At 40.1% G+C, this 19,704-nt stretch overlaps 1 protein-coding gene across 1 annotated transcript in view; it reads right to left on the bottom strand.

The window, feature by feature from the left end:
* Positions 1-16,663: 16,663 nt before the first annotated feature.
* Positions 16,664-19,704, bottom strand: part of IRS1 (insulin receptor substrate 1) — a 50,157-nt gene continuing 47,116 nt past the window's right edge. The window contains 1 exon segment of the mRNA XM_032697856.1: positions 16,664-17,735. The gene's annotated coding sequence lies outside the window, so the exon portion shown is untranslated.

Raw genomic sequence — 19,704 nt, 5'->3', positions numbered from 1 at the left:
AAGATTTTTAAAGTATCATCCAATGATTTACACTCATTCTTAATACTGAATGAGCACCAACTTTCTCTGAATTCTCCATGGCTTCCTCCCCCTCAGCTGCCCTTGCATTTTCCAACCCAGGTAATGCCTTTGCCTTCTTGACATCATCAAGAGACTTCACATTTCTTACAAAGAATGGTAGGTAACTAAACATTTGCAAATTCTTCATATTGTAGGATATTCCATCAAGTTCTGCTGACTATAATCTTTCTTATCTATCAAGTACACCTGACCTGTTCCTTTTTTAGTCCTGTTTTTATTAAAATTAACTGGCTTAAGCATCTGGTCATAATTCACCTTTTCTGTGGTGGTTGAAGGGAGAAAGACATCAAATAGATGACCTATTATTTGCTTATTTCCACATTAAGTAATAAACTTTTACTTTCCTCCACCTTGGTTACTCAAGTATTTCCTTGCTATTCTTCCTTGTCTGGCAGTTACAATTTTAGCCTGAGCTTTCTGACTTTTCCTTAGGTGTCCATAAACTGTCATACCAGTCCTCAGCAAGCAGAAACACACCTTTTCCATCTTTTCCTGCCCTGCTCAGTGTCAGAACCCTTGCTCATCTCTCACTCTGTCCTTGCTTTGGGGTTGTTAGCTGAGAGCAGCTGTGCTGCAAACTAACCCTTGCACGGCACAGAGGGGTTGGATTACTGCATGGAATAACCATGTCAGCTCCAGCTGTGCCCTGTGGGACCAGACAAGCCAGTCAGTTCCACTGACAACACCATCCTCACGTGAAAGGTTTCTGCACTCGGACAAGACCTGAGCAGGGGCGAACAGAAGTTATGACTCACAGGTCCTGCATGGTCAAGGCAAGCCCAGTGAGCACTGTGAGAGACATAAGTGAACACCTTCCTTCAACTCTGTTAAAATAAAACAAAAGCAGCCAGGCTGTACAACCAGGTTGCACAGCAGAAACAGAGGCCTCGCTGCCTGCTCACATTTGAGCTCTACCGAGAATGAAAAGGGCAAGAAAATTTGACTCTTTGAAGATTTGGTTGCTCCTTCTTTGCTTTTACACAAGTTCCCGCGTCACACGGGGTGCACAGGAATGCTCTGAGCCCATGGGAAATCTTCAATCCACCTGTTAAATACAAAGGTTTCAGGCAAATCCAGATGAAACACAACAAGGTGTAATAATAATATGGACAGAAGGACTCCACTGATCTGCTTTACAAATGGAAAATACCAACAAACTAATGTAAATAGGGGCAACCTGCAAGAAATGTTCTGCAGCCTTTAACTATCTAAGAGCATAGCAGGCATTTTGCTGGTAGTTCTGCACTTCACTTAGCTCCTACAGTCATTCAATCCTAACAGCTTCAGTGGAAAGGAAAATGAAATCCTCCAATCCTTAGGGAAAAGTCACAGTTTATCTCTAGAAAGCATGAAGCTGCAAATCTGAAAAGATGCCAAAGTTGACAGTTAACTGCCACATACTACTGAAGTCTTTTTTTCCGCCTTCCTCTTAAACTCTTTCTTCCATTCCCAGGCCAGACTCGAGCTTGGAAGTCAGTGAATGAATTCCACAAGTACTACAGTTTGTACTTTCACCAACAGCTCAAAAGCGGAGGTATCAGATTTCACAGCCCTGTGAGGAGGCTGGCACAGCTTCAAAGCACTTCTGAAATATCTATCACTTTATCCTGAGGAGACAATAGCCTCTCCCAGGGACACTGCAACAGCCCTTCCCTCCAAAAGCTGATTTTGACACACACAGTCTTCAGCTTCAGCAAAGTAACACCAACGTGTTGGAAATTTCAAGACCTTGTGCCAAGGCAGAACTTACCTGTAAAGCCTGAACCAAATCTGAAAGTATTTGTGATCTCAGCATTTCTAAAAAGACATCTTGGGCCCATCATGACTCAAAAATGGGTTGGATTCAAATCCCATATTGGCTTCAGTGTGCTAGTCCTGGTGGAAAGCAAGTGCTTTTGACAAGCTTTTTAAGTTACTAAAAATAGCTCTGTACTACATTACCAAACCCACATAATCTTTAATTTTTCTCTTGACTGCAGTTAAATTTTAACAAGACAAAAGGATCAGTCTCAGAATTTATAAAGACAGGTCTCATCAAACCTTTCTATCCTGAATTATTTCAGATATAGCCATTTTTGAAAGACATAATTTTCTCATTTCTCCTTTGTTATTAAGTCAACTTTCCTAGTTTCCTGCATAGATAAAACATGCAGAATTTTGTATATTTTTTGATAATCCATTTACAATCAAAGCCTTTCACTCCATCTCAAGAATGGTTGCAAACTTCACTTCCTATAAAGGCAAGGGCATGCCAGAGAAATGGATTTTTACTAGGAAGAGCAAAATGAAATAAGAAAGAGGAATATAAAAAGAAATATAAATAGATATATAAAAGACAAATAGACATAAATATATCAAGATCAGCAAAACTGACTAAGCAAATACTGCACTGAGAATATCCTTCTAAGCTCCAGGTCAATGGAAAATTTTAATTTACAACTGTATCATGTGCAACAGAGCTGCTACAATTCCAAACATGACAACTGGGTGATAGATATCATTTCCCATGTTCATATATGTCCCAGTATTTCAGTTATTAAATAACAAGCTGAGAAACAGTAACACAGAGACAAGTAACAATAAAGCCGGTGAAAGGATTAGTCAAAATTTGTCGAAGTGTGATGGAAACTATGGGAAGAACAAAACATGAGCTGCACTGGTGCTTAGAAACAAACTAAACTAAAACAGCAGAGAATTTGAACCAAGGACAAAATGAAACACTAGACACATTCACAAGGCAGGATGGCACATATTTGGATGATCCTTGACAGAAAAGCTTCCTAAGGGAAAGGGAAAAGCCAGCTGAAAGCACAGCAGTCTAATGCTTTATCATCCCTTCTCCCTATTCAGAACCTACTGGAACAAACTGTACAGGGAAGAAACAATCCCAGCGTTGCTGTTCATCCACAGGTCTCCTTGTTAAAGAACAAAGAGAAACAACAGTTTATCAGGAAAAAGAACATACCCTGATTACTTAATCCCCTTTTATCCCGTGTCTCTGGTGCTCTGCACCTGCACTGCTGCAGTGCAGTCCAGTCCCTGGGTGACAAACTGTCCACACAGCTCTGCTGCTGCACTGTCCCTCTCACAGCACTGTCTCACCTGAGTGTTTCATGCACAGAAATGAAGGGAAAAGGCTCTTCAGCTGAATTTGCACTGGCTCCATCAACTTGAGCTGGTTTTTCTCTGTGGGGTTGGCAAGGTTTGGATGCTGAGGAATCTACTCTGCTCTGTCGCTCCCACCCACCATCCACATAACTCTATTACAAACTTCAGGTAGATTATGAAAAGTGTTGAAACTGCCTCTCAGAGCCTCAGCCCTTAAGCCACTCAAAAGGAATGAGCTGTTCTTAGATGATGCTACTAAATTTGGGAATCTCTCACCAATACTGAATGCAGAGCTGATAAGCCAAAAATCTAGTTCATCTCTTGCCCCTTCCTTTCCAATAATCTTATCATGAAACCTTTATTTTTTTATAACTTCAAACGCTGCAATGATGCTTCAAGCTAAACTACTCAAACACTTTAAAATAAAGAATCAGCTGTACATTCTGTGAGGCAGAACAGTCACAAAAGTCAAAGGCAAAATGGAAGAGTCTTCTGTGATATAGTTTGCTTTCTCTAACGAGTCCTCAAAAACAGAAATGGGGGTTAAAAAAAAAAAAGAAAAAGGAATTATCCTGAGATAACATTTTAAAAGTAAAAAAAAAAAAAAAGTAGAATTTGAAAACATAGCACATAATAAAGATCAGCCACAAGCCATAGTACTGGCTGCAGTTTAAACTTCTTTAAACTAAGTATGCTGACTCTTCTCCAATGTAGGCTCTACGAGCCTGTATATTGTTGAGCAAACTTTTTCCCATGAAACCATTCCCACTCCAGTTCAGGGATAGGCATTATGGTCAACCCATGTTTCTAACAATAATGTTTGGTTTGGCAAGTTGTACCGTGGTTATCTTGGCAAACAGATACTTTAGCCTATGCCATTTATTTGGTCCCAGTACATTTCGAATTATTTTGATGAAACTTCAAGTGTGATATGAAGGGAAAGTCATAGCTAGTAAATCACCTGGAAAGACCCATAAAGGATAGGTCTTGATGGTCTCACCCTGCCAAAGAAACAACATTGGGTTGCTGATCTGTTACAAATTGGAAATGCTTACAATAAAAGCAGGGGGTCTTTTTATTGCAAGAAGGCAAGAAAATATATACAGCACAAAGAATAGTAATATGACCCCACAGCAATGCTCACCATAGAACAGAAGGATCATAATTCTTAGGAGCAGTCAGCACTTAAGTTCATAAAGTTACTGAGGCGGTTCTCACAGCATTCCCTCTCTCTCTCTCTCTCTCTCTCTCTGTATAAATTGTTATTTATGTGCATCCACATGTATGTGCACAAACACACACTTTTAAATATCTTAAAGGCAAGAGTTCACATCAAGCAGAAGGAGGAGAGCTGTTTCTTTATCAGCACTACCTCCCTTTAACAGAACAAAACAGAAAAAACACTGCAAATGGTAATAAAATAAGAAGACATTTAAATCCTCAAATGATGCATGATAGTTCAAGCAAACATGCTTTTTATGGTTTTCTTTTATAGGTTTGTTGCTCTTTAAGGGTATTGTAAGAATTGCAATATTTTTCCTGAAAATACAAGTTTTTTGCAAATAATTCACAATATCTGTAAATGATGTGAATCACTTTTTATAGACCTGAATACCTTAAGAAGTTAGTTTCAGGAGTAGCAACAAATGTCTTGGTTCTCAGAAATGTGCCATAACCTCAGAGCCCAATGTAAAAGACAGCATCTGTCAGTACCTTGCACTTGTGGAAATCTGGCCAATTCCAAAAAGCTGGAAATGAAGATACTTTCTACGTCTGTCACATCAAAGTAATTTCCAGTTATTTTATAAAAAGCTCACTTGCTTTAAAAACAATAAGTAGAAAATTCACAGTGCTTAGTTGTGATTTCTGTTCACACAACTTTTCCCCACAAATGTTCAGATGCACCTCTCCAGCTCTAAACTCTGTTCAATAAGAAGCACAGACATGAAATACCTACTTTTCATCTTCCTCCAACCCAAACACTGACTGCTCAGGAGTTAAGAATAGCAGCAGAAAGCTGAGAGAAAACTAGGAAAAGGAGAGCATTTGAAAATTAATGCTCGGATTCACAGCATTATCAGAACAGGCTGAATGAAAGCTAATCTTACATATATCTATAGGAAATTTAATTATTTAATTTCCTTCATTGCACACGGAACAGGAATAATTATGCAATGACTACTGTTAAATGTAAATATTTGGCTATTTAATTTCATCAGCATTCTTCAGATACCATCTAAACAGATAGGCAGATTTATATGTGTTTGTCTTTTCCAGAATAGACATCCCTCAAATTAAACAGCAACAGGATTATCTAATTTACTGAGCAGCCTGCTACAGAAACACAAATCATATATGGACCTCTTTTACGTGGATGGAGTTCCAGGTGGGTATCACCTGCAGGAAAGTAACTCCAAATTTACCTTGGTTCAGCAGAAATTGTTGAACTGTAGCCCATCTCACAGGTCTATTACTGAAATTGAGCCCTGGGTGAATATTTAACATCCTCTGAAACACAAACAGTTCAACATTTCTTCCAACAGATGAATATCCAACTTTAAACAACATCCTATAGAACATGTGCATCTCAGCTCAACAGAAATCAAAACATAACTTGAACCCCATACAAAAAACATCACTTTGTGTAATTCACTAATGAATTGATATCTACTAAATACAGATGTGAAGGCTGTTCTGGGATAAAAATAGAACTGAGTTTTCAAGGGTGATTAGTGACTTTTGATTAACTTGCAGTCAGTGCTGTTGGAGCACTTGTTGGTTTTACAGACATACATTCACTCACACAGACTTTGTCTGACACAGTCACTCTCATGCTTTCCCCATTTCCTCTTTCCTCACTTCTACAGTTTTACTTAATTCTCTTTTTCCTTCTTTTTATTTTCTCTTGAATCAGAACACACCTGCACCTCAGTGTATTTTAGGTCCTTCAAGAAAGAAGAAAACAAGTACAAGGAATTTGCACTAACCTCTGCATAGACAAACACACTGCTATGGGCACCGTCTTTTCCTTCCAGCAAAGTAGTTTCCCTAAACAAGCTGCACTCCACTCCAAGGACTGAAAAAAACATGTCTTAAAAACAAATTAATTAGCTTCCTACAAATCAAATTTTTCTTTTCTGTACTCCTAAATCTTTTATCTACGATTTCCTCTTTAACAATAAAATTCATTAAAGACAAATTACATTTCTGTGGGCATTGATTTGCTGAAGCTTTTGATACAGCCCATTCCGGATGCATTAGCTGATAGGACAGATCCTGCTTGGGAAGCTGCCACGGACTCCAGACAGCTTTTGAAGTGCAGTTATGCAATGGATGCCACAATGTCCGAGTAGGCAAATTATCCGGTCTTTACAACTCAGCTTTTTGGGAGATGGTCAATTCACACGGATCTGGGCTGGTGTCTGTCTATAGAAAGTGCAGCACTCTGTGGGCACAGCACAGCTCAGTGTGTGCTCAGAAGCTGCCGCACAGCCACCACAGCAGTGGTCATTGGGAGAAGTTCAAAACGCTTTACAAGAATGCTTTGATGCTGTCCAGAGCTGTGCTACTGGCCAGTAGCTAAACTGTAATTATGTGAGCTGGATCACAAAGTCAGGCTTGAGTTGCAAGAATTCCCTTCTCAGCTCACCCGTTCCAGACCCTGATCAAGGCCAATGTACTTTTGGGGAAGTTCAGTTCCAGTGAAAATGTAAGCCTACAGCTGAAAACCTCTGGGGTTCAGTTTTTGTTTTAAAATCTAGGTCAAGTCACTCTGGTAGCAGTGGCAGACTTTCCACACAGGTGGGGATACGCTGTACTCAAGGAGGTACAAACAAAGAAATGTTTACGAAAATCTAACTGTATGTGTTAAAAAACAACAAATTAGCATCAATTCATTATAAGCTTTGTGTCTGGTCTGACTACCATCTGTGATGGGGATTTTGTTATGCAGTGAAACGAGACCAAGACAGAGCTTTAAACAACTGCCTGGAGCACACAAGCCCTGTGTTTATTCCTAGCAACATATTCATAAATTATAAAACTGAAAAAGGACGACTTTGACTGTACAGGCTGCAGGAATTTACTTAGTCATGACATGTTCTGGTTGCCTCTGTGACCAGCCTCATTCCCACTTGTTGTGTTCAGGTACTTTACACCTGAACTGCTTGGGTCAGGGATGGGTGTCTGACAGCACTCAGCTGTTTCCCACCAAGCAGGGTTGGGTGCACCCACTTTCTAGGCCTGGCAGACCCATCACATTGCCCTTCCAAGCACTCCTGCTCCACAGGGAGGGCCAATGGCAGGGTCACAACAGCAGTGACTCCCAGCTCACGAGGTGCACCTTGCTCCTGAGGACACTTCTGCTGAGCAGAGATCAGATAAAACTAGTCAGGACAGAATCACGTGAATGAGGTTAAATTCAGCATCCAAGCTCCACTTGGATCATGCCATGGGCAAAGATCACAGTCATGGATTTCATTAGGCTTTTCCCAATCCTTGTCGGCTGTTTTTTAACCCACTGCATCCCTGCATGTCCAAGCTTGAGCCTACCACCCAGCTTTCAGCTCCTTCAAATCTTGCTGGTGGGAGGAAGGGTGACATCTATTCTGCACTCTCCAAACTGGCTCTAAAACAGGGGCTCAACTAAACAATAATTATAATCTCAAATGTGTTTATTTGCTGTGTGCCTCAGGATGTTTGTTTATGGAAGCCTCTGCACAACATACTCCCACACCAACCTGTGTACAGTTCTCATTATCAGACAAAAAAACTGGCAGGGAACCACGATTTCTTTCCCCTCACCCCCAAAGAATCCTTATGACATTGAACTTACTTTAAGAAGGCTCATTTTAAGCCTCACTGTTTAAAGGAAACACAATATAATGCACCACACTAATATCTTATGGACTGCTTCATATGGTAAAGAATTATCTTATTAATTCACCACCCTCTCAGAAATCAATGTTTCTTTTTCCTGTCTTAGGAAGTCAGAATACCTTATTGTGTTTGTGTACTTTAGTTCACTCTGCCATACATTACCCTGATTAATTTTGGCAGCGACAAAGTCAGAGAATTTAAAATTATGATCATACAGAAGCATTGCATTTTCCTGCAGCAAAATCTGCACCCCTGTTTAGGCTCTCCCGACCCTTCATTTCCTGTGAAGGAGCACAGGAGGTAAAACCTGTTTCTGAAGGCACTGCCTTAAGAGTTCGCACAATTTTGGTTTTGAATTATTTTCCTTCATAACAAATGAAAATGCAAACAATGTTACACTTAGAGAGACCACAGTACTGCAATGGCACCAAACAGCTACACTGCAGGAGGAATTAGACTAGAACACTAAGGCTATTCAATCAAAGAAGGTCAATCTAAATTTATCTTTGTCAACCTTAGAAAACAACAGAGAAGAAACCAAAGAATGCAAATGCTAGGGATGAGAAATCTCATTCATTTGCTGGGTAAAGTTTGCTTTGAATAAATACGTGAAAAAACTGAAAACAACAAAATGTGCGAAGATGACAAAGGGAGTCTTTAAGCACACTGGACTTGCAATTTGTTTCCTCTGAGTTTCACTTCTTGTTTCCTTCTCATTATAGCTACTGAAATATTTTTAGGGAAAGATTATAATACAATTATAATACAATTACAGTTATCTATGTGAATTTTAAGTCTTACATGGCTTAACTCCTCTTTTTAAGAACTGGCTTTAACTATATTCAGACTAAGCATGTGCACCTCCTGTAACTTCCCAAAATAACTTCTGGCAATCACTGGAGCTAGAAGAGCTGCTGCTTGCTGGAAAGAGACATTTGCAATGTCTACACAAAGATCAAATATAAATTTATTAGAGAGCGCCCATCTGATTGTCTGCTGCAATGCAATCAGTCATTGATTCTTCACTGACAAGCTTTGGAAAGTTGTTTCTACCCTGCACAGCCCTAAACCTAATAAGCAGCAAAAAAATCCTCAAGGAAACAAAGAAAAACCACCTCAAAAAGCCATCAAATTCATAGAGGTTTCATCACAGCTCTTCCTAAAAAATCTCATCTGTTCAGCATCAATTTATATTCCTGTTATATATGACAAACATCCTGCTTAAATAACAAGGCTGTTAGGAAAACTGACTGACAAATCCACATCACAGTTATGACAACATTATTTGCTTAGCAAGGATATGTGACTATTTCACAGCAATGGAAGTTTCATTAGGAAACAATTTCACTGCACTGCCAGCCAGCAAGGTGTGTAACAAACACTGTGGGGAAGAGACCTTGATCTAAACACCAAGTTCATTTGGAATCCCATCAAAAAGAAAGTAGCATGTTCTCTGAGCCGTTAGTCTTCTAGTTTCTTGTTTCTCTTCTTCTAAAGCCAGAGTAAGCTTAATAGGATGCTTTCTCATGCTGAAAGGTTCTGCCTTTTGAGTAATGTTGTTACCTGTGTAATCATGTCCTAAATTGTGTTTATTAAATAATGTTTAAAAAAACTCCAAACAAATGGTGAGTTCACTTCTTATTTCAAGTGAAATCATTCCACATAACTATTCAGGAACAAAATTACTCAACCAGGTAAAAACCACACAGTATTCTGTCAGGCCATCATTTCCAGCTGAAGATACCTGAGAAGACTGAATCTTTTAAAACCAAAATAATAATAATAACAACCTTTTTCCACCTCTTCCCCCAAATTATGTTATAAATCCATTTACTCTTCAGTAAAACTGAAGAGGCTGCGGTTTCAGGACATACTGCCTACTGTGGCAATTTCAAGTTAAGGATTTCACACTTTCCCCTATTCTTGGGTCATTTAAGCCCAAGTCAATTCTGCTTACAGTATGTCTCCACAAAGTTCTGCTGGCTTGTTGTGGTGTACAGTAGCAGTAGACTGTGCAAGAGGGCAAGGCTTCACTAAGCCAGCACCGTCCTCCAAGAGATAGCATATGGCAGTCAAAGAACATTCAGGTGCTAAAAGTGCTTCACAGAAAAGAAAAAATCAAAGAAAAAGTTCAGAAAGGCATGAGGAGCTCACCAGCAAGGTGAAGAGATGAGCTCAACAATAAGAAGCTCCCTCCTTGAAGCATCCATGGGAAGAGGTTTTAGGAGGAAGAAGACTAGCTCACTGTGACTAAAAGAGACTTCTGTTTTTGACAAGGCATTGGTGGAGAAGAGCATTGTACTTCCAAGGAAGCTTTGAAGATCTGCATTTCATAGAGCTCCAGCTCTCCCAATGCTGGAATAACAAGCACAGACTCCCCAAAGCACTTATATGTGTGGGTAGAGCTATTCTTAATTTAAGGATACACTTGCTTTAAGCTTCTGTGTTTAGTTTATAGGCTTTGTTTAGTAGAGATCACTTTAATGAACCTTCAGCAGGCATTGCACTGGTCTTCCTGAATAGCAGCAGTCTCCTGAGTCAGGGATACTTATGACTTCCACTAATAGACTACAAAGAAGGGTTTTGAAAACTGCACACACAAGCTTAATCTGTTTGTCTTCTGGTGAGAACACCTTGGCTGTGCAACAGGTATAACAGAACCCAGAAGTGGAAGGGACTGCTGGACTAAACACAGAATGAAACCTTCCAGCAGCTGAGTTTTTTGACTGAGCAAGATGGTATTACAGAGAACAGAGGAAGCATTGAAGTGGACACTGAAATCCGGAGAGATAAAAAGGGCTGGATAGTACTACTGTTCTGCAACAACACAGTTTATGTAGTTTCTTTACAAAAATTTCTGTGTTGTCCAACACTAAGTATTTCTTATTTGTTACTTAATCTTCCTAACAACTCAGTGAATAAGGTAAAAATCAGTTTTATTTTGCATACACAAAACTAAGGCATAAATCATACTCAATGATTTACTCACATTCATACAATGCTTTCGAAGAGGCAAAACCAAACAGCTCACTCATGTCCCATTGTTAGCTCTAATTTTAAAAATAACATAGCAGGCAGAAGTCTCTTGATCTTTCACATCCATGTGTCATGTTCAGACCCTTCTCCTTATCTTTCACCTCAGATAACAACTCTCTGGATTACCCACATGACTGGGAGAATGGTGATGAGCCAACAGATTACCAGGCCACTTCACACAAAGCCTAACATGGAAGAAACGCAGGCAAACTGCTTCCTGGCAGATTTAGGGAAGGGAATTTCAGCTTACCTTTTCCTGTAGGACCCTGCTGAGGTGGCACCAACAGTGTGGATGAAGGAGATGGACTGCACAGCTGGAGGGAGCTGCATAAACCCCACCAGGTCCACGTTCCTGCAGTCACAGGAGCACTGTGAAGAAGCTGAAATTAATGCAAAAACATGCTCCTGATAAGGGCACGGTGTCAGAATGAGCCACATCAGTGCCATGTGGCTGAGGAAAGCCAGACCTCGTGGTAAAACAGGCTGGGCAGCACAGCAGTGGCTGCTGAGGAGGAGGGACAAGCACACAAAGCCAGGGCATGGGCTTTCAGGCTGCCAGGAGAAAGGGCAATCAGTTACTGAAACCACAGGAGTGTCTAAAGGCTGTTAGAAGACACCAGTTGTTCTCTGAAGTCATTTAGAGTACAAATAATGACTTTTTAGCCCAGTATGGGCTCAATCCATGTTTTGGACTGAGACTACAACCACAGGAACTGGAATTCACTGTATTTCATCAGAATTTTAAAAACAAAAGCCAACAACCTGTCCTTGATTTCAAAAGATACAGCCTGAAGAAGAAACAGCATCAAGTTTGCACTCAGCTCAGCGGACTGCACAATCAGGATGTGCCAGAAATTTGGGATTTGATGTTGCTCTCAAACTCCTGCCATAATCAAATTTCCAAACAACAGTTTAAAGAAAAATGAAATGCTGTTTCAAATTCACCAGCTGAAGGTGAAATAGTAAACTGATAGTTAAAATGACCATTTCTGCTTTCAGTTGATCTTCTAAAAAGTGGAAAAGCAGAGCATTACCACTGTGATGAGGAAACCCATCAGGACAGTAGTCCTGTCCACAATAACCTGAGCAGCAAAACCCTGACATACCAAGAAGGTTCAGTCATGACAGCCAATGGCCAGACGGTGCCAGGTTGATTTTGAAATTAAAAAATAAAAAAGCATGGATTGTGACTGCCATATACAATATATTGCAATGACACAAGCCTTTGCATAGAACAGATGGGAACAGAGCTGTAAGTCAGAACTTTTCTTCTTCAAAAATTACTGATAAAAATATCAAAGACATTATCTGGTATTTTTAATTTTTTATCAATTCTGTAGCAGCATTGCTGCTTTAATGGCTTTTCCTTGCAACACTCTATCTTCTACAAACACAAGTAGGTGAGTTCTACAGGTCTTTTTCCTCTAAATAACCAGCACTTCAATGTCTATAGATAGAAGTAGGGCCCATGAGTGGCTGAAAAAGCAGAACTGTTTTATCAAGCCATGACACAGCATAACTCCACTTCCTCTTGTTCTGATTCAATATAGTTTATCTGCCTATAGATAACTTGATTTCTCCGAGATGTATTCAACTTATTCGATCTACAGAAGGCACATTGGTTTTATTTCATTCTCTTGCTGTCCATCTCCAAATAGAACTGTCAAGTATCCTAATACAGCAGAAATGGGAGTTTTGGGAATCCTTGAAGCCAGAGAGATACCACCCAGCAGAGCCCTTCCATAGGTTGTATAGCATTAGGGGGATTTCCCAGCAGTTACTTTTCCATGGCCCTTGGGTTCCAAGTTCCAATTTTCAAACCATTTACCAATTGAGATCAGGAGTCCAGAACAGCACAGAACCTTTTACAAAAAAAACATGCCCCCAGCAAGCTTTGCAGGGCAGAAAGTGCTTGAGTTCTCCCTCCATCCTTCCCTCTGAGAGGCCTTGTGTCCAGTTTTACTGTCTCATAGTAGACATGCAGTTCTTGGGTTGTTCTGTAACATCTCAGCCTGCCCATTGCAGGCACACATTAATGACTGGTTATCCCATTATTGTTATGCCAAATGTAGAACCCAAACTTCCAACCTAGGAGTATTTAAATACTGAAGTTAGCATAAATCCTGCTTTCCCAAGTAGTCACTGATTACTCTTCACCTTTTCCTAACTCCTTAGGTATCAATGTTCTTTTTCAGAATATACATCTGGAAGTCACAGATTCCTCATGTCATCTTTTTGGAAAATAGCATCACATAAAGATACAAAAGCAAAAGAGCTTTTCTACAAACTGAAAGTCCTGAACTTTTTTCCACCTCCACTCTTTTCCATTCTCCATATGGGAACCTGGTAAGTTCACAAACAACTTATTTATGGTACCTTTAAAGTCACAAATCAACGAAAACACTAATAGTCAGACAAAAACAAGGTGAACTGGAGAAGGGTGAATACCATCACTTTACATCAGTGAACCAGTCTCAAGGTTTGCAGGCTGAAAAAAACCAAAACATACAAACAAAAAACCAACCAAAATAAAATCAGTTGCACCCAAAGATGGGTTGGAGGTCACACAGGAGATGAGCAAATATTTTCCCTAACTTCATTATTTTCAGTATTGTTTCTTTAACCTAAGGTAGCTTTGGTGAATTAAGTTGCAGAAAAAGGGCTCAAACATCTACCCAGATTGATTCAATTAGCAGTTGACATGCAGTGCTTAGGCTGCTACTAAGTGCTAGACCCAGCTAATCATTCCAAAAACAATCGTGAAGGCTGCTCATCCTGCTGCATCCACCCATGGCCACAGAGTTCTGTGCCTGAAATACAGCACACGCTGGTGGGACCCATTCAAGCACACACTGCTCATTACCCGGCCCCTGAGTGCAACAGGGGCATGAAAACAGCTCCAGCTGAAAGTCAGCTGGTAGCAAGATGGACACGGTGCTTAGTTCTTAAATATGCAGAAAGTAAGGCTACAGCACTAGAATAAGCTTATAAATGTGGCCTGAGTTTTCTTTTTTTTTCTTTCTGAATTTGTACTTTTGCTGGAAAAAAACCCAAAACAACACTAGGGAAGACATATGACATTTTTAAATACTAAGTAAAGAGGTTAATAGCAAAGACTAGAAGGACAAAGATTTATTTAGAGTTCCACAACATACACATCAACTCAGAATCAAACTGAACTTGAACGCAGCAATCCTTGCAAAACCCCAAGTGTGTAAACGTTCCTTGTTCTCCTAGAGACGGCTTCAAATGGTTTTTCCAACTCCATTCATTTGCAACCAATAGCACTTATAAATGCATTCAGTACAGAGTTATTGAAAACTGAAGCTATCCCAGTAACAAAGCCAGAAAGGAACTCAAATAATAACCAGAAACTCCCACTTGAAAAAAAATATAAATGCAAAATAAACTCCCAAGCATCTGAGTTTTACCAGCTGATCTAGGACTGATCCCATGTGCTCATTTTCAAACTTAAAGAAATGACAATCTGTTCTGTGGCAGACAGCACAAAAGAATTCATAAAAGGATAAGATAGTATAGTACTGTATTTTTGAGGCATTTATGCTTTCATTAAAAAGGGTTTGGTTCATAATGGTCTGTTTAATAAAGTTTTTAATTTATAAGAATAAAAATCTATGCAATAACCAAGAGTTTCAGGTTTGGTTATGAATACATTTTGCTTCAAAAATCTTTCAAAACATTTGCTGAACAGGCATGTTTAACTTTACTTAGGAAAAAATAACAATTAATATAAACATCTTTAACATCTCTAAGCTGCTTCTCTGGCTGTGTGTTACTATTAACAGGAATGGAAACCCATCACATCAGCACTATCCTCCCCCTACCATTCCCTTTCCTAATGACCACTGTGAATGCATACAATTTTTCAGAATTCCTGTTTTACGAACAAAATTTGCTCATAGATGTATCATTGTGAAATACTCCTACCAGGATTAAATACTGCCTTTTAAAACTTAACAGGAGCTTCCAGCACCTCCAAACTTGTGATTTCAGTAATTGCCAGTCTGCAAATTACCTGGAACAATGCAAAGCACAATGGGCATTAAATAATTTTCTATTCAAGGCACTTTAACATTAACACAAGCTAATATTTAGCAACCAAATCAACACAGTGAACATTTAATTTAATTCATTAAGCTGGAGAAGACTGTGGGCAAAGAGGCTGGAGATGAGTTGTTTTAATGTTTTTACTTCTGAACACACACAAGCTTTCATTGCAACTAAACCCTGCCTAAAAAAAAAAAAAAGGAACAAAAAAAGAAGGCTCAAGATAAAATGGGTAAATTAGAAATTTAAATACTGGCCTGATGCATGTGGCTTTCTTTTTAAAGCAAGTGCTGCCTTCTTAGATATTAATGGTTCTTTGGAAAAATCCACATCAATGCTCATCAAGAGTAACAGGTGAGTTACTCCAGATCGAATTGCCCCTTCCTTCATAAAAAAGAAGTAAAGCCTCTTGTCTGCTACTGCTGGGTATCAGCCTCTTTGGGAGGAGACTGTTCTCTCAGCAAGGGCCAAGATTTCCCAAGGCAGCACTTGGGCAGGTGCAGGTCCCTCTCAGGCTGCAGCCTCCTCATGCAGCAACATCCTCATGCCGCCAGCACCACCCCTCCTGCAGCTGCTCCCAGTGATCCGGAATGATTCAAGTATTCTTAACCTGCAAGTCCTTTTCTTAAGTGAATATTCTGACTTGACAGGGTCGAAGTGGTTTTATAGGTGCAATAACACCAGCAGATCCAGGGGAATGGTTTGCCTCCAGCCAAAGGAGAGGTGAAAAGCAGCTGTGCAATGGCCCCTCGGTCTATAGTGCAGTCAGAAGTGGACACTGCATTAACCACAGCCTAACCCCAGACATCATAAACATCTCAGCGGGAACAAACTCCTTCTTTGAGGGTCTGACAGCCTTCCTGCAGGGAGAGCTGGTGCTGTGAGTGCCTGCCTGTTCCTGATAACAACAATTCTGTTGAATGTGCACTGGTCCATGGAGTTGCTTCGCAGAAGCAGGAGGGACCAACAGGGACCTGACACGGCTTCAAGTTCAATTATCACTTCAACAACATTTTACTTGAAAATCCATGATCTCAGTACTTTTCCAGTCCCCAAAAGAATTAAGACTCTGCAAGTGCTATGTACAAAAGAATTTCTATCTGCATAAAACCAGAGTGGTGCAAAGGAGAGTCACAGAAGAATTCTTCCTCATCCTTCCTCTTGCACCGATTTCCAGACAATCAGCTGAGCCGTTCTTTTTAGATTTTTTGCTGAAGTCTTGCTATGGCTTCCAAGTGATTTCATGTGCTGTGAGCTCTTCCACCAACTTCAGTGGAAGAAGGGCTGTATCCTGAAGATTCTCCAGAGAATTGAAACAAGGGCTTTAGTGAAATAATGCAAGGAAGCATACTTCCTACTACACCTAATTACACTTGACTTCGTTCTTAAGCTATGGAGGTCCACAGATGTTCTCAATGACACACAGAAACCTGGAGGGACAATTTGAGTTGAGACAGCTTACCAAGAAAACAAAAAAAAACCCAAAAACTACTACAGCAGATAAAACAGTATCTAGTTTATTACATATAGAAAGAGATTTCCAGAATTTACAAACACCCACATTTTCATTCCAGGGAAAGAGTCAATTTGAAAAGTTCACCCTTTTTTTGTTTTCATTTTGTTTTGTGGTTTTCTGTTGGTTTTTTTTTTGTTTTTCTTCTTTACAATATATACAATGGAAGACTTTGATTTCCTTTTTCTGATTTTTTTGTCGGTTCCTGTGCAATTGATGAATTCGAGTTGACACTTGTAAATACCATGTACAGTAACGTTTGTCTTCATTGTAGTTAATACAGACTATTATTTTACAAGGAGTACAAAATTATTTTTCTTTTGGAAAGAATTCAACTCAACATCAGGGTTATCTTACAACTGATAGTATCAGTAAATATGACTGTACAATCAAGGCCCAGGGACCAATGACTCATATTATATTATTTTCTGAATTACAATCTTAAAACAAGAATAGTACCCTACTCTATTCTTAGAAGCCTTGTTTTAAGCAGGTTTCCCACTCTGTTTACAACAGAATATAGTATACCTCAGTTCCACATCAAAAAAGATGTGCTGTAGGAAAAGTTACATTTTAATTAAAAAAGTACATGTATAAATCAAAAACTATGTTAAATATTTAATACTCTTCAACCAACATTAAGTTTTGTATGTAATAATTTACAATGATGATTTGTCATACAGGTTTTCAGCAGCAAATGAAGTTGTGTAAATGTGCTAGTAAAATACCCATTCTCACCATGACACAGTGGTGGGCACATCAGTTCATGTGGCCAGCTAAGTCCTTATGGTAGAGGATGAAGTAAGAGAGACTCGTTGTCCAGGTGTCACAGTGCTTCTGCTTGGCACAACACAGGATGTGCAGCTCAGTCAACTAACTCCTGAGGTTTGTGTAAAGTAAACAAACTGAACTGGATGCATCGTACCCATTTACAGAGGAAGAGGAGGAGGAGGAGGAGGTGAGGTCCTAGTTGTGATAGCATGAAACATTTATAGTCTTGATACCCATGAGTTTAAAAGAAGGATTTGTTGAGGTTGTGTAGGTCATCGTTCTGAAATTGAAAGAGAAAGAAAATTAGCATCGTGGGGATTTTAAAAGCTTTTTTGCAATTATTTCCTTCCTCATACTTCCTTTTTTTTTTCTTTAAAAGAGTTATCATCTAAACTGAAAGTGTTAGTACCTTGAAAAATTATGGCATACATACAGTTGAACTGTACTCCAGCATGTGAATCCCAAAAGCATTTAAAACAGATGTTGGCAATAAAATTCAAAGCAGTCAGAAACACATTTAAAATTTGCAAGAGATTCACCTAAGTAGAAACAATTTAAGTGTCCATACTGTTTAACTCTGACAAGCTCCTGTGACAAGGGGAAGAAAAGCTCAACACACCAGCCTGCTGTTGGCGTTTTTACCGGCTACAAGAAAGGTTCATCAGATGTCAGAGTTTCCTGGCCAGCTGCAAACACCACAGCTTGCATGAGAAGGATGACCAAGGAATGGCACATTCTGGGTGCAGTGTTACCATTCCCTATTGACACACAAGCTATAAAAAAAACTGTATCCAGAAAATCCTGCTGAAGTCCATAAATTTATCTACGTCCTGCTTCTCTCTGAGAAGGCTGGGTAAGTAACAAGGTCCTGCAACCCTGATAATGCACAGCACAGGTTTTCTGAGGAATGAATGCCAGAAGCTGCCTTTCAGCCTGTCCTACCAGTCCTCATCTCCTGGCTCCTTGATCTAGAACACAGTGCAACTGTGTCAGTAAGTCCTCTCTACTCTGCTTTTCAGCCAGACAGGTTATCACTCCCAGAGCTCTGATCACACGCAGAGCCCAGCTCCGCTCGCTGCCGATCGGCCCCGTGTCCTGCCAGCAGTGCCGCGGCAGATCCTCCGGCCCCAGTGGGGAGCAGTGTCCCTGCTGGAGAACACGGCGCTGAGGTGGCACACTGGGGCACCAGGGCTGCCTCCCCACTGCTCCCACAGCCATGGCTGGCCACACAGACAGCACCCTCCTCCTGGCCCTGCCACCATCCACCACCCTCCGCCCCGGCCTCCTCTCTGCACCAGTCGCACACAGCAGACCCGCTGGGGACTGAACAGAACACCAGTGAAATGAATATCATTTTTGTTCTATCTGGGGTTAGAGGACTACCACCATTTACATTTCAGGAGCTTCGCCTCAAATCTGCTGAAGCAAGACCTAGATTTTTACATAAAAGTGTGTCTATTTCTATATTTGATATTAACTATGCTCCTGAAAGGATGGTAAACACTGCATTTTCCTCAGTACAAATAAAGGCTTCCCATAGACACACTGAGGTAAAAAAACTGAAAAGACCTCCTGTCCTATATTCTCTAATTGCACAAGAAACAGAATTTACTTTGTGTGGTCCTTCAAGTGAAAGGAAAGCCTATCCCTGCAAATGATGTGTGGTATGCTGTGAAAACTCCCTGGAGAATTATCTCACAGATCTCTTATTTACTTTCAACTTTCTTCTGCACTCACATTGCGATCTACTGGAATGTTCCTACCCAAATATCTCTATACGGCTTCACACAGTTTTACAGCTTTCAACTACATTTGACCTAAAATTAGCCAGTAATACCATACTTTATTAATAAAGACAAGCAACAAAGGAAAAATGGCTTCATTTAAACAGAGGAGCGTGATTTGCGTGCTGCATATCCGAGGTGGGTGTTCCACACCCAGCTCCCATCCAGCAGGGCCAGAGGAACAGCTGGGTGCCCACCAGCAGGGCCCCACAGTCCAACCTGCCCTGCACTGACAGGGCATGTGGAAGGAGAGCAAGTAACAGCTTTTCTACATCACTAGACTTTATTCTAGGAGATTTTAAGTACATAAATAATACATAATCTGCAGTATCAGGGCCCAGTACTACACCTCTTCACTAGTATTCAGGTCATCTAAACTCAAATACATCATGTACTCAACAAAATGGCCTGTCCTATCCAATTCCTCACCAATTCTACCAATATGCACAACAGCTACTATTGGGC

Source organism: Chiroxiphia lanceolata, chromosome 10 (assembly GCF_009829145.1).
Source record: "Chiroxiphia lanceolata isolate bChiLan1 chromosome 10, bChiLan1.pri, whole genome shotgun sequence".
Taxonomy (NCBI): Eukaryota; Metazoa; Chordata; class Aves; order Passeriformes; family Pipridae; genus Chiroxiphia; species Chiroxiphia lanceolata.
Note: the sequence above shows the minus strand (reverse complement) of the source record. Positions and strands in the feature narration are given on the sequence as shown.